The sequence below is a fragment of the Epinephelus moara genome, chromosome 4 (assembly GCF_006386435.1).
Source record: "Epinephelus moara isolate mb chromosome 4, YSFRI_EMoa_1.0, whole genome shotgun sequence".
NCBI classification, from domain to species: domain Eukaryota; kingdom Metazoa; phylum Chordata; class Actinopteri; order Perciformes; family Serranidae; genus Epinephelus; species Epinephelus moara.
The window spans coordinates 4188222-4202411 of NC_065509.1; positions in this window are offsets into that span (position 1 = coordinate 4188222).

Below are 14190 nucleotides of genomic sequence, written 5' to 3' on the forward strand. Positions count from 1 at the left end.
AAAACTGAGTAGCAGGTGGCACCTTGTATGGTACCCTCGGCCACCAGTGTATGAATGTGTGTAGTTTGAGTGTAATGTGTGTGACTCATAGTGTAAAAAGCGCTTCGAGTGATCGGATTACTAGAAAGGCGCGAAACAAAAGCAGGTCCATTTACAAGCAGCGATACTGTGCAGGCAGAGGCCAGATCCATAATTTGTCAGTGAGGGACAAAGAGTTGCAGCCCATGGATGTATAGACAAAAGTGGATACAGTGTTTGACGTCGGGCTATGAAAGTTGCATGAAGCCAAAAAAGCCTGATATCCGTCGTATGAAATTACCCAACAAATTACCCATAGAGCAGCACACTAGAGACTTGCACCTTACTTCTATTGAGCCCTGCACTAACTATTGGGATAAAGATGAGTTAATCTTTTGGCTCCTTTAGACTTAAGAAATGTCATTGAACCAAATGGATCAAATCCTGATTGTTAAATGAGTCAATTTGCAGAGTTGTGACGCTCCCAAAAATGTATCCACAAATTTAAAGATGTCACTTTCCCAAGGTAAGTCTATCGGGAAAAATCTTTTAAGGCCCAACTGCATCATGTGATGAATTCTGATATTGTAAATCCACATTTGGCCACTGTGTAAAATTGGCTTCAAAGCCAGGCAGTGTTTCTGGGGGCTTGTTCTGGCCCCTTTTAGTATTATGTGGAAAAAACATGTTACAGTAAGTATACTTTAAAACATGTCTGAAGGGGGACTTCAAATGTTACTTAGTTTTTTTGCATTTAATTTTGTTTACCAGCTCAGGTAGATTTGAAGCCAGTTCTGGCTGAAATTTGTGTTGAGCACAAATAACCCTTTTCCTGTATTGGAACAAGCTTCTTTGGACCTTTTTTCCATGTGAAAATACTCTCAAACTCTTTTAAAGCCCAGTGTCTAAACCAGGAAATAAAGTCACTAAAATCTATCACTATTTTTATATTACCAATTAAAGCTGTGTAATGTTTAAAATGTCACTCATGGTGACAAACCCACAGAGAATAATAACCAACCATGATGACCAACTCTACAAGGCATTTATGCACCTTCAACCCTTTGAATGCAATAGAAATAATCTGCTGGTACCATCCTTGTTATTTTTGCTTTTCTTGGAGTGTTATTTCTTCAAATGCTTCATATTCCTAAAATCTGTACAACCTAAGCTAAAACGTTATGTAAGTCAAACCATAATAGTTGGTAAAAGTATTGAAATCGTGTCATTAAAAAAATAATAATACAAAACTCAGATGTTTTTTCATCAACTTTACAAAATAAAAACACAAAAAATATTGATGGAAAAGGTTTTTAAATGTAGAAACATAAAGAAAATATTTCTTGACACTTAAATTTATTTGAGCTGTGTACATTATTAAGTTTATGATATATGTTAATTTTAATGAGTGAAAAGGCGTTCATTTGTTCATCTGGTGCCACCACTTTGCACCACACATAATGTAGCATAACATTGTCATTACGTGCGTACAACATGACGACACAGAAGAGAGAAACCTTAGCTTTCGTTTTTATGGCTCTCAGTCTGGCTGTTTTAATTCAGTCTCACAGCTCTCATCAGGCTGGTTTGTAGCTGTTTTCAGTAAAAAAGCTCTAAAAAATTACAAAAGGAGTCCCGCACACTGTCTAACTTGCAATATATAATTTATTTACGACGTTTCGGTACTAGACCTTTGTCAGGCAATGAAGGTCTAGTATTGCAAGTTAGACAGTGTGCAGGAGTCCTTTTGCAACTTTTTGGTCTTCTCTCTCCAACGCACCTGTCTTGTAAGTGTTTCCTTTGTAGTAAAAAAGCCCTAAAAACCCTTTGTGCACTACATGCTCAGCAATAAACAGAAGACACAAAGAGCACCTGGCTGGTGAAGACAGTAGAACATTCAGCAGGTGGAGAGCCAAATATTTTTCTCAGGAGTCATTTGAGAACAAAACAGAGCCAAAAGAGAGCGAATATTAGACTTAAATTCATCAGGTGGACACAAACACGACTCATACTAATGTTTCTCAACGTATCCTCATAGAACAGTTTGTATGATATCCTACAAAAAATCCTGCACAACAGTTTGTCTGATATCCAATAGATTAGCTCCCCACAAATCATGTTACATCCTTAAGATAAAGTTATGTAATTAACATAAAGTTACAGAGGTTAGGTTTAGGCAGTAAAGTTACTGTGGTTATGTTTAGGAAAAGAAACATGGGGAGGTACCTTAAAATGATGCAAAGTTCAGACTGATCTGACCTCGCATCTCCAGGCGGGGATCCTGAGGGAAAGTCAAAGTTTTTGTGACCCATCCACCACCCCAACCTGCTTCCTTGCAAGAACACTCGGGACTGCTTTCTTGTTTACTCCCGTCAGCAGTGCATTGGTCATGTGATTGCAGCCTTTCAAAGTGGAATATGTACGAATTTGGGTGCATTTCTTTTTGTAGGAAAATGTACGAACAGTTTATGAGAACAGCCTGGTCTGCTGGATTTGCAAATGAGCAAGTGTTTGCCAACACATTCACCATCTCCACCCTAATAAAGCGATAACAGGTCAATGTTGTGTTTACAACTTGTGCCCCCCCAAGTAAAAAGAAAAAATGAACGAAGTTTGAGTAAAGAAACAATATGAGAGCGTTTAACAGCAATTGATGGTATTTCCAAGAGCCAACAGCTTTTGGGGTATGATCATTTAAAGATACCAAATATAAAATACTGGATAGCCATATCATCCCCATATCAATTCAGGCCTAAAGTAGTCAGTACAAAAAACACAATAATTTTAGTGTCATGTGGCGGTACACAGCTCTATTTCAGTTCTGTAATGACAGAGTTTAGGCCTAACGACTGTCTGTTTGACAAAAGGACAAGACTAAGTCACACCAATACCAGCATAGTGTTGTCTGTACGTGTGTGTTTGTGTGTGTTATGTGAAGTGATAAAGTGAGACTGAGAACAGTTGAGATATTTACTGAAATTAAATAAGGCCATCTTTGGGCACTGGTCCCAGAAAGTGAAAGAGAAAACAGCCCCACGGGCATTTTATTTGATTTGGATGACTTTATGACCAGATATAACCTGATCAATTTGCTCCATCACTCTGCCCTCTCTCAGCTTTATGAAACCTACATCTGCCCTCTTACTTCTCCTCATTCATCCTCCTGTTGTCCTCACTCGCTTTCTATCTGTGGGATTCTCACTTTATTTCAGGAGAAAGCCTATCATTTCTCTAAGAGAGAGGAGCGTGTGTGTGTGTGTGTGTGTGTGTGTGTGTATCAATGATTTTTTTAGTGACTGTACAGCCTAGAGTGGACTGTCTGATTAAACCCAGTTCATGTGTAGTGTTTGTCTGTCTGACTGTATGACAGCCTTCTACACTCATCATTACACACAACAAGCTGTGGGTCTACTTTCAACTGTTTGTAGAAACACTGTTAAACTGAAACATTTAAAATAGTGTTTCTGCCCCAAACATGTCTTTTTAGGTATTAAGCAAGACATGGAACTGACTTGTTCCCACTCACAAGCCCAAAAGAAGCGACTCCCCCCAGCAATCACGCAATTTAAATGTGAAAAGTCTCATTGACTGACCGTCACCTGTGTGTATACGGAGGGAGGAGAGCTATGGAAACATCCTGCAGTACGACATACTATCATGTGTTTAAATAACTTATTAGATGGATATATAGAGAAAGGCGACGTTTAGAGAGCAAAGGTAAGGTGAGGTTACTTTATTTGTACCCAAAGGTAGATTTGGTTCACAGTTTAAGTGATTTGGCTTCATCCACACAAAACAGACAAACAGGTCACACACAGTAACATAATAACAGTAAAAAGGTTAAGTGCCATCAATGCGTCATATCAAAGTGCAGGATCAAAAAGGGCATGTAAAACCAATATAACACCCAAAATATGTATTTAAAAACAATACCAAAGAAATAAATAAATAAAAACTGCAAGCCCAAACATGCAACTCCACTTTAGAAATAAGCCCAAAAAACCACAACCTGCGACTACCAATATTTGTAAGCGACTTTACAAAAAACCAAGGCCAAAGTCGTAGCTAATAAGCAGACCTGGAAACCCTGGCCTCAAACTAAGTGCTTGTGGGATTGTCTAACAGCGTCTGAAACGTGGCACTGGACTCTGGGGGTGTCCAACAATTTTATTTTATGAAACAGACAATTCAATCATGCTCACTTTATGTAGTCATTTTCAAGGTGTATAGAAGCAAGATAGTGGGCAGAATTTGAACTTAAAGCTGATGTCTCACTAGAATACTGAGGTAAATGCAGCCAAAAACATATATATATATATATATATATTATTGAAACTGTACAATTGCTAACCTGTAGTGTTTTTCCAATTCATCGATCATGAAGTTCAAATTAAAATTCAATGAACACAAACCAAAACACCCTGTCCAGTGTTTGTTACGAAAAAATCACATACTTTTAATCACTGGTATCTGCTCTATTTTTCTCTCTTAAGCCCAGTTCAGACCAGTGATTCGCGAGGAGACGAAACCATTCTAAAAAGTTAAAGAGAAAAGTTGCAGTGGTGGGATCTTGCTGGTCTGACCTAAGCTCAAGCCAGCTGATATCGACTGCAACTCAGCTGGTCAAATTGCTGGCGGTCATGGTCTCCAGAGGATGAATCCTACTGACTTTGGTGGTTCCCCTGACTTTTGCTATAGCATCACCAGCAGATTGACACCAGGGGCTTTTAAATGAAATATCTCAGACAATGATAGGGTGGATTGCCATGGAAATTGTTCTGAGAGGATACACCTTAGAGACTCTGATCATCCCTTGACTTTTGCTGTAGTGCCGCCAGTAGGTCAAATTTTTCACATATCCTGTGAAATATCTCAACATCTGCTGGATGGATTGACACACAATTTCCATCTAACACCATCATTAAGCCAAATTGTCATTTGCCTAAAACTTTGGTTTATGACTCAATACCTGCAAGACTGATATCATTACCATCATCTTCAGCTGTAGTTTGTGTTTAGAGTTAATGAGCATGTAAGCATGCTAACATGCTTAACTGAGATGGGTTAAAGATTATGTTAGATAATTGATACACTGCAGCTATCTATTTTGTGCTGTGTGCTTCTACTCTGATGTTGAAATATCTGTTGGATTAAAATTAATTCATGTTACTTTTCCTACCACAACTCTCCTGGGGTCTTATTCAAAACCGTATCCATCAAAATGAGGCCCAAAAGCGGCGTAAAAGTTGTGATCTATAAAAACAAGCCAGACAGGAGACTTTGCACACTTGTATGGAAACTCTTACCCATGCATACAAACATTCTGAAGACAGGAAACTGGCGACACAGATGCTGAGGTGGTGAATTTCAGCCTGATTAAAAAAGAATTGATGTAAGAGGAATCATTATAAGTATAATAATGTCCCTTACAGATTTAGTGTCACTTCATATCACATTACTTAACCACTTCATAAACATTCAATCCATTGGTGTTATTTGTGCTTGTGTTAGTGAGCCATAACTAAAGTGAAAATACAGCAACACTGTATGAATCTCTCCTTACCTAAACTTAACTCCTGTCTTCTGTGTTCTAATGTATCTATGTACAGATACATGGACAATAGTTCAGTGTATATCATTCTAGTGTGTGGCTTCCCTGATGGTTTGGCCAATCCATTCTGAGACTGACCGAGACAGATGGATGGATAGATGGAGGGATGGATGGAGTGAAGAGGAGGAATACTTGCTTTATAACCAGGAGGCTCTGTCCTCTTTTAGCACGTCTGACCATGAAAAGGAGAGGGAGCAGACAGTAGTGAAAAGAGTAGGATTGGTGGATCTGCAGGAGGCTGGGAGAGGAGGAGAGAAACTGACACATGCAGCAGCCACGGAGGTTGATTTGAAAGCAGACAGATTTGCAGACAACTACAGGCGGCTGGCAGGTGGGTGGGAAGGCATGCAAAAAGATCAGCCAGCAGACAAGTTGCTGAGGATCAGGCAGAAGGGAGCGAGAGATGCCAGACAACAACAGTCAGATAATGAAACTGATTGCAGGGCACTGATGGGTGAAGGTGGTTTTGGCTGCACCCGTCCGACAGGACTAATGGCCGTGATCTGAGTTTGATAAGTACTGCTATTATCGTTGTTTATTTTAGAATGGATGCATTTTTCTGCCACTTTCATTACTCATAATTTAAATAGCCAGCTCTTAAAGCAAAAATAAGCACAAGTTTATCCTCAGCAGAGAAAGACAGAATACTCCATCTGAAGAATAATTTACCACTTTCCAATTATCTAAATGTCTGGATAGATTACAATTGGCTTGAAGTGTTCTTGTGTTTTTACATTTTAAGTATTACAATTACAGCATTTATAAGGACCATGCTCTGGAACTAATCATCTTTTTAATGGAGTAATTGTTAATGCAACAACAGGACTATCACAATCCCATAACCATATGATTTAGCACCAAAGATCGACGGAACAAAAAAGATGTAGCACCAAAGATGGAGAGAATAAACAAAGAATTTATATGTTTTAGATTTGGTCTGGAGGTGGAGTTTATTCAGTTGTCATGAAATTGCAGATTTCTATATTTTTTATGGTATTAAAGAGGAGGGAAAATTAGGTCAAAGTTTCACTTTATCCAGCATTTTGGTTTGTAACAAAACAAAATGGAAAACTAATGACATTTCAGCTTCAACTGTACTTTGTGCTTAGTGCTTATTAGCAAGGGGGTGAACATGATATACATTTTACTTACATCAGCATGTCAGCAATGTCACTGTGCTAAATTTAGCATTTAGCTTAGATCACCACTGAGACTTATTAGTCTTGTTACTGTTGCACATGTCTTATTCAGGCTCAACCTGACAGAGAGAGCAACGGAGGTCAAGCGAGCTTGAGACTAATGGGCCTTTTCTTCTGTCACTTTTGGCCGCGCTGAGTCAAGCCATGCAGCACCAATATGCATTTCCATTATCAGTAAAGATGTGCAGTGGCATGCTGAGCCACACCAGAGATGGACCTTCTCTGGAGTAGATCCAAAAGAGAGGTTGCCCACTTTCAAACGGGTAGCGGTGAAGTCTTACCGACTGCAGCCAACCCCCAATGAGCCACCAACGATGCCCGTTCTCCCCCTGAAACTAGCCATGTGTGTTGTAAGACTCTACTCACATCAGTCTGCAGGAGGCCATAGAGAAAGGCCTTTTTAAAAGTCTCTGTGTGTTTAGCTCTCAGTACTTTTGTAGCTCTAACTGAATCCCTGTGGTTTGGAGTTTAGTTTCTCTACTATGTCCTGTTTTTACTTTAGATGTCTGCTTTATTTTACTGTTTCATATTCACTATCAACAGTATTAGAAGTTGTGTAAAGCTGCTGCTTAAAAATTCAACATTTCTTTATTTTACTGCTTCACAATAAAAGTTTTTACATAACAAAATAACAGGGTACTTTTATTGTGAAGAACCTATAGGAAATGAAATGTGTTTATCACTGAATTAACGGAACTTTGTGAGTGGCTTTTCCTCAATAAAAACAAGTCTTCTGAGTCTACAGGGAGGAAGAGTAAAAGCAGGAACAGCCACAGTGAGATGTTAGATGTAGAGCTGCAGACAAAAGGCTCTTACTGCACCTCTGCAAACGGCTCATCTCCAACAGGTAACTTCTTTACCTGCAGTGCTGTGTGATGGAATAACACATACATCAAAAATAACAGGGGACTTTAGCCATCAATCAGCCCGCTGCTTTCAAACGTCATCATGGCCTCTAGTTTCCTGGCGTGGCGCAGGGTGTCGAACCCCGCGCGGAGCTAGTTTCGAGCAGCGCAACCGGAGACGCGCTCAGTTTGGTAGTTTGGCAGACAGAGGTGCGCTGAGATGGGTGTGGCGGCGCAGCAGGGGGAGGTGTCGACAGATCCAGCTTGGCGCAGTGACAGTTTCATGCCAAAAGGCTTCGCTCGCCAGCTGAAACCAGGTCTACTGTCAACGCAGCCGGTGTAAGTGGAAGTTTGGCTGACCAGCGGACAGTGCGCACACGTCACCAAAACATCACAGGCAGGTTTCCAGAATATCAGGCACATTAACAATGCAATAAATACCCACAGAAACCACTATTCAATACAACTATCTGCAATCAGCACATAAATGTATCTCTATATTGACTGTCCCGTCACATCTGATGTCAGATCAAAGGGGATTGGCACCGTTTGGCACGTTTGGCACGCGTAATGGAAACCCAACCTGATTTGATTAACACAGCTGCAAACTAATGAGTTCACATCCCTCTCAGCCAACCACAAACAGCCACAGCATCAGATAGGGAGTATATATTCAGCATCTGTCATCTTAGAAAAGTCAAAAGAAAAGAAACAGAGTGAGACTGCGAGAGAGAAAGAGAGAGCGCGCGCGCACGAGAGAAACGCAACATTGATTTACAATTGTGGTGACCTCCTCCCAGGCTACCTTTGCATCATCAGCCCGTGGAGGTCTGCTCGCAGTTCCGTATATTCGGACACTGCGAGCTTGGACCTCCCGGACCAAAACATCAGTTTCCTCCTGGGAGAAGTTTGGCCGTCTGACGCTGCTGCTCTCTTCTGCCATGGCGAATTGAGTAAACTCTCATTACGCCTTCGCGCGGCGCATTTAAGGGCGAGGAGAGGGGCTCATTTGATTGGTGTGATGTGTGTAAAACCCACTCCACGCCTTCTCTCCTCCCTCTTTCTGACTTGTGCAGGTAGGAGGGACGGAGGTGGGAAAGAGGGGTAGCTGCGCCAGCGTGCACGGTGTGCCAAACTTGCAAAATCCGCCTGGCCACACCCAGTTGGCGAAGCGCAGGTGCGCTGCGCCTCCGCCTCGCCCGGTCTGCGAAACTAGAGGCCCATCTCTTAAGACAAGCTGTTGTCAGTTAAAGACACACCTTCAAGTAGGTAGCCCTGTCGTGATGGAAATGCAAATCCCTGCCACGCTGGGCTGATGGACCAAACCAAACCAAGCAAAGTCAGCTCATGACTGTCAAAAAGGTGAATAAATGCAGAGAGGGAGCGGTGTTAACAAGAATAAAGCAGTTAATCAGAGAAATAAAATGTTCTTTTTTGATTAAGTCCCAACCTCACACTGCTATTGCCTGAGGGCTACACATCACTATCCAATGGCTGACACCCAGAAAGGTCTTAAACAAACCAAACCAAACCAAACCAAACCATAAGAAGAAAATAAGAAAAACAGACATAGGGCAGGTTCTCAGAAAATACACACACCACCACACTGATTGCGAATGATTACTTTTGTATGTATGTATATATATATATATATATATATATATATATATATATGTTTATAAACTTTTTATTGTAGAGTTTTCACTCACATTGGAGGCCAGTTGTGAGCAATTAATGGATAATGGACTTGCTTTGTGTGATGCACAATGGATGTATTAAGAGAGCTGGATATGATGCTGCCACTCTGCCTTGTTGTTACTATGTCCCAGTAGTCACCCTGTATCATGAAGTTGATTATTAACTTGCTCTGTTAAGCCAGGCTTTCTCCTTCAGGCTGTGTGCATGTTCCTGTAAAATGAGTCAAATGATGTGTTCAGCACATCGTTTGACTCCATGACTCTGTCCTAACAGCAAACAAGCATCTGACTATCACGTCACATCATGTAACATCAGAGCTCTCTGTCTACACTGGATCAATTGAATATGCACTTCTGTTACGTTCTGTTAACAAACCACGAACCTTTAAGCCTACCAATCAGCTGTGCGCTCAGGATCAGATTGGAAACGTAACCACGTAAAAGATGGGCGAGTAGCTTAGTTGCTATCTTCCTATGTTTGTAGCATTACTTTTTAAAACATCAAACACATTCCTTGTCCATTGCAGAGCTTTCAAGGCGAGCAACATGAATAAGCAGAAACATGGCGTCTGAAAAAAGTCAGCTCATAGGGGCAGCCATGTGTTTCCTGCCCCAGTTAAGGCATGATTTCCATCAGTTTCAAATAAAAATGTTGCCATGTTGGTGCAGTTTTAGTTTTCTTGGTAGACTCAGCCATGTCTCCTGTCATCACCCCAAAAAACCACATGAATGTTTTAGTAAACAAACACAATGTGTGCCACTTGACCCCTCTTACCTCTACAGAAATGTAATCTCCATATTGCCGACACAGGCCTGGGCATGGCAGTAAAGTGGTCAAGGCCTGTCAGACCTAAGTGGCTCTAATAGTCCGCTTATAAACATAAAATTATTACTTAGTACTAATGCAAGCTCGATTTAGCACCGCATTACTGTTGGCACAGGTTGCTGACATAGGCTACTTTTTAATTTTCAAAAGGTGTCATAATGACAAATGCAGCCAGGTTAGCATAAAATCAAACCAAAGCTTCTACGCCAGATCGGATCAGCAAAATTGGAAATCGACCCTACTATACCAAATACCCACACTGGACTCTTGAGCCCAGTTCAGACCAAAGATTCACGATGAGACGAGTTGAAAGGGGCAACTAATTGCAATGCACAGTTCTACAATGTTCTAAAAACCTGCCGTTTCACACCAATGCAATTAGATGAGATGAGATGAGATGCAACAATTCTCTGTACTTCTGTTCTTGTTTCCAGCTTTTCAGGCTTATTTTGTGGTTGAATATAATTTGTAGCTTCATAAAATATGAATGAGGATGGTGATAGTGAAATAATGGCTACAGCTGCATTTGAAGTAGTGTTGAAATGGCGAAAAACTGAAACAAAAAGAGCATCAGATGGACTGTATTTAATAATCAATATGCCACAATAATATAAACTAGTCCATACCCATTGAGTGCACAGTTGCCCACGTACAGTTTCACATGGTGTGTGTTTGGGATACAGGTCATAGGAAATTGCAGATTAAATAGTCAACTGAACCCATTAAGAAGAGCAATGTATTCAGACAGAGTTTTTGTGAATTTGATCAGCCACAGCGATCTTTCGCATGTTAGCCATTTTTCTGTTGTTATAGCGCCACCCAGTTACCAATTAGAGTTAAATTTCTCCAGTCACCTTGAGGCGTCCTGTTCTACATATCTACCAAGTTTAGTAAAAATCGATATGGCGGTTAGGCCTAGATAAGAAATTAGCTCTCTAGCTCTCTCTCTTTTGTTTGATGGGGTCAATAATGGAGGGGTCCCCTCAGATTATGTGTGGTCATATGCCTACAAAGTTGCGTGGTGATCGGTGAAACCCTTGAGATGTTATACACCTTTATGTGGTGAGCCACGCCCTCCACAATATTCATTGCCTTATAGAAGCTCAGTTTTGGTAAGTTTTCCAACTTTTGCCAAGAGGGAACTTTAGATATTGGTCCCTAGATTATGTTCACTGAGTTTCATGCAGATCAGTCAAACTTCCTAGGAAGAGATCGATTTTAAGTGTTTTTCAAAAAATTCTAAATGGCAGCAAATCTATATCACCGGAAGTTATGGGTTCTTGAGGCAAATTAGTTCCTCTTGAGGAGAGGCATCTCTGTGCAAAGTTTCATGTCTCTATGGGGCATGAGATATGCCCATTCAAAGTTTGCAATTTCAATCGGTTGCTATAGTGACCCCCTCTGGCCAACTGATGTAACATTGCTTTGTTGCATCCTCCCATGACCCTCTACCACTGTGCCAAATTTCACATGGATTGACCAAGTCAGTGAGGAGAAAAACATGGAACAGACACACCCACACACATCATTATATAGTAAGATAACCAGTGCCAATTAATCAGTCAGTGAGATTGTGTGTGTGTGGGGCACACACAGTGAGCAGTAGCAGCAACCCACCATCCAACACCGGCACACCGTGAGGACAGAAAGAGAGGGCTTGCCATGGACGGACCACCTGCAGCAGCGAATGAACATGCTGTCTGCAGTCATACTGACTTGACCAGTGGACTTCACTACAAGCTGATGGGCAGTAGAAATAGGCGACATGCTTCTAAAACCAGCCGCCAGCAATTTGACCTGCTGGGTTGCAGGTGAATATCAACAGGTGTCTTCCGTCAAGCTCAGACTGGCCAATTCATACTGCCACAACTTTTCTCTGCAATGTTCTGATACGGTTTTGTCTCCTTGTGAATATTTGGTCTGAACTGAGCTTAAGACTGAATGAACTGACTGAGTTAGGAACCAAAAAACTAGAGAACATAGAAAAACCAACTGTCACAGTGCGCACCATGCCTCCAAGACAATACAGTAGATAGATAGATTTGTGACAAGTCAACTATCTCATCTGCTGGAGCAGCAGATGAACTTTTAAGGGGAATTTCTAGCAGCAATATAACTTAATGCTACTGAGAAAAGACTTGATGGAATGATAAAAGTAGGCAAGAGGTTAAAAAGAGCCTGCAATTCATACAAAGCTTTGTAGAGAATCTACAATCTCATCAATCACATATATTTTCAAAGGAAGCAGAGATCAACAGGTCATGGGAAGAACTTGATGGGATTATGTCTAAACTTGAATAGATTTAGAATCAACTAAGAAGAAAGCTGGAAAAAATGTCTGAGAAGAACATCAAAACCATGCTGGAGAAAAACCTGAGCCTGACAAATAAGTGCACTTACAGAGCTGGCCAGTTCCAGCAATGTGGCAGACCCTAACCCTTACCCTAACCCAGACCAATAGTCATTAAATCTTATTTAAAATAACACCTCATAAAGTTGATTTTTTTAAATAACTAAATACAATGTTTTTGTTTGTTAAAGAATGAGGAGTCAACAGTCGTATGGCTGTATGTCTTTTGGTCTTGTTGTTGTCTTGCTGAGAACCTTCCCAGGGAAGTGTTTCTTTTTATATAGTCTGTTCTGTTCTGTTTGTTTTATTTTGCACCACTGAGTGCTTTCCATCCTGATGAAAACAGACTTTTGTTTCATTTTATTTCATTTTATTAGTTTTCTCTTTTCATTGTTTGAGGTAATATTGTTGTTGGAGGTGTGATTTTCCTTTGAAGCTGAGAGGGTTCTGTGTGGGTATGGAGGGATCCTGGGGTGCTGGGTGAGAGGAATTCACGTTTTGGTTTTTGGGTGAGACATTGAGTGTTGATAAATGTTGTATGTTGGTGTTATGTTTTTATGTGTGGACCCCAAGAAGAATAGTTAATAAATACACAAACAGCCTACTATACCAATCAGTTCTCACTCTGACTTGATATCTCTATTATTTGCAATTTAAAATGTGTTTAGGAGGAGATAGTGAGACACTTCTCCCCCTCCTTTTTGTTTATAAAGTTTGGCGAGGCTCATTTGGGCAGATCGATAGTTTGCTACCTTTAGCAGTCACCTTGCTAAATGGGACTGTCTTTTAGCTGACTATTGATTTACTCATGACGAGGTAAGTAAAAGAATGTTCCACTCATTAAACAAGAGAACAAAGAGAGAGACAGAGAGCACTGCCACTGATTATTATAACCTTTGCTATAGTCTTAGCAGCACTAGGGCTGTGCAAACCTTGTGTGAGAGGCACTGCAATAATATTTATACGATTTCTTTCTCACTTAGCTCCCATCATCATCATTAAGGGAATGGAGATTGCATTTCTGCAGACTGCAGTGACTGAATACACACCTTCATCCTCACAATACTTTTCACCATTTGTACTGTGTGGCAATTTGTCTGTGGTAATTGGATTAATTGCCTAGTTTGTTTGGTCTTATGGGCCTTAAAGAAGTATTTCAGTGCTGGAAAGATGTTCATTTCATAAAACTAGGCTGTCTCTGCAGTAGTAAGACTAAAGTACTTTTGAAATTGGAGCTACATGACCTGAGAAAACAGAGAAAATGGGCAATGGCATTTACTTTTGTTTTAGAGATAGAAAACCTGCAACTACTAGAATGCACTGTGCCACAATGGACCAATAAATGCTCCTGCTGGTAGGTGACGTAATGTGAGCTCATCTGTTTGACAAAATGGCGGCCATTTGATAAAAAACAATCTGGTATTACAGTTAAAGGGCCAGTGTGTAAAATGGGTTGAAAACAGTGACATCAGTGGTCAAATTCTAGATTGCAGGGCTCACTCGCTCACCCCTCCCGTCGGGTAAATGACAGTGGCCTCGTAGGGACAAAAAGCCTTGCGCACGAGTTTTTCAGGAGTAGGTCTATCTAGCGATGAGGTGAATATTTATTTAGAAATCTAAACCATGTTACGATATTGTAATGAA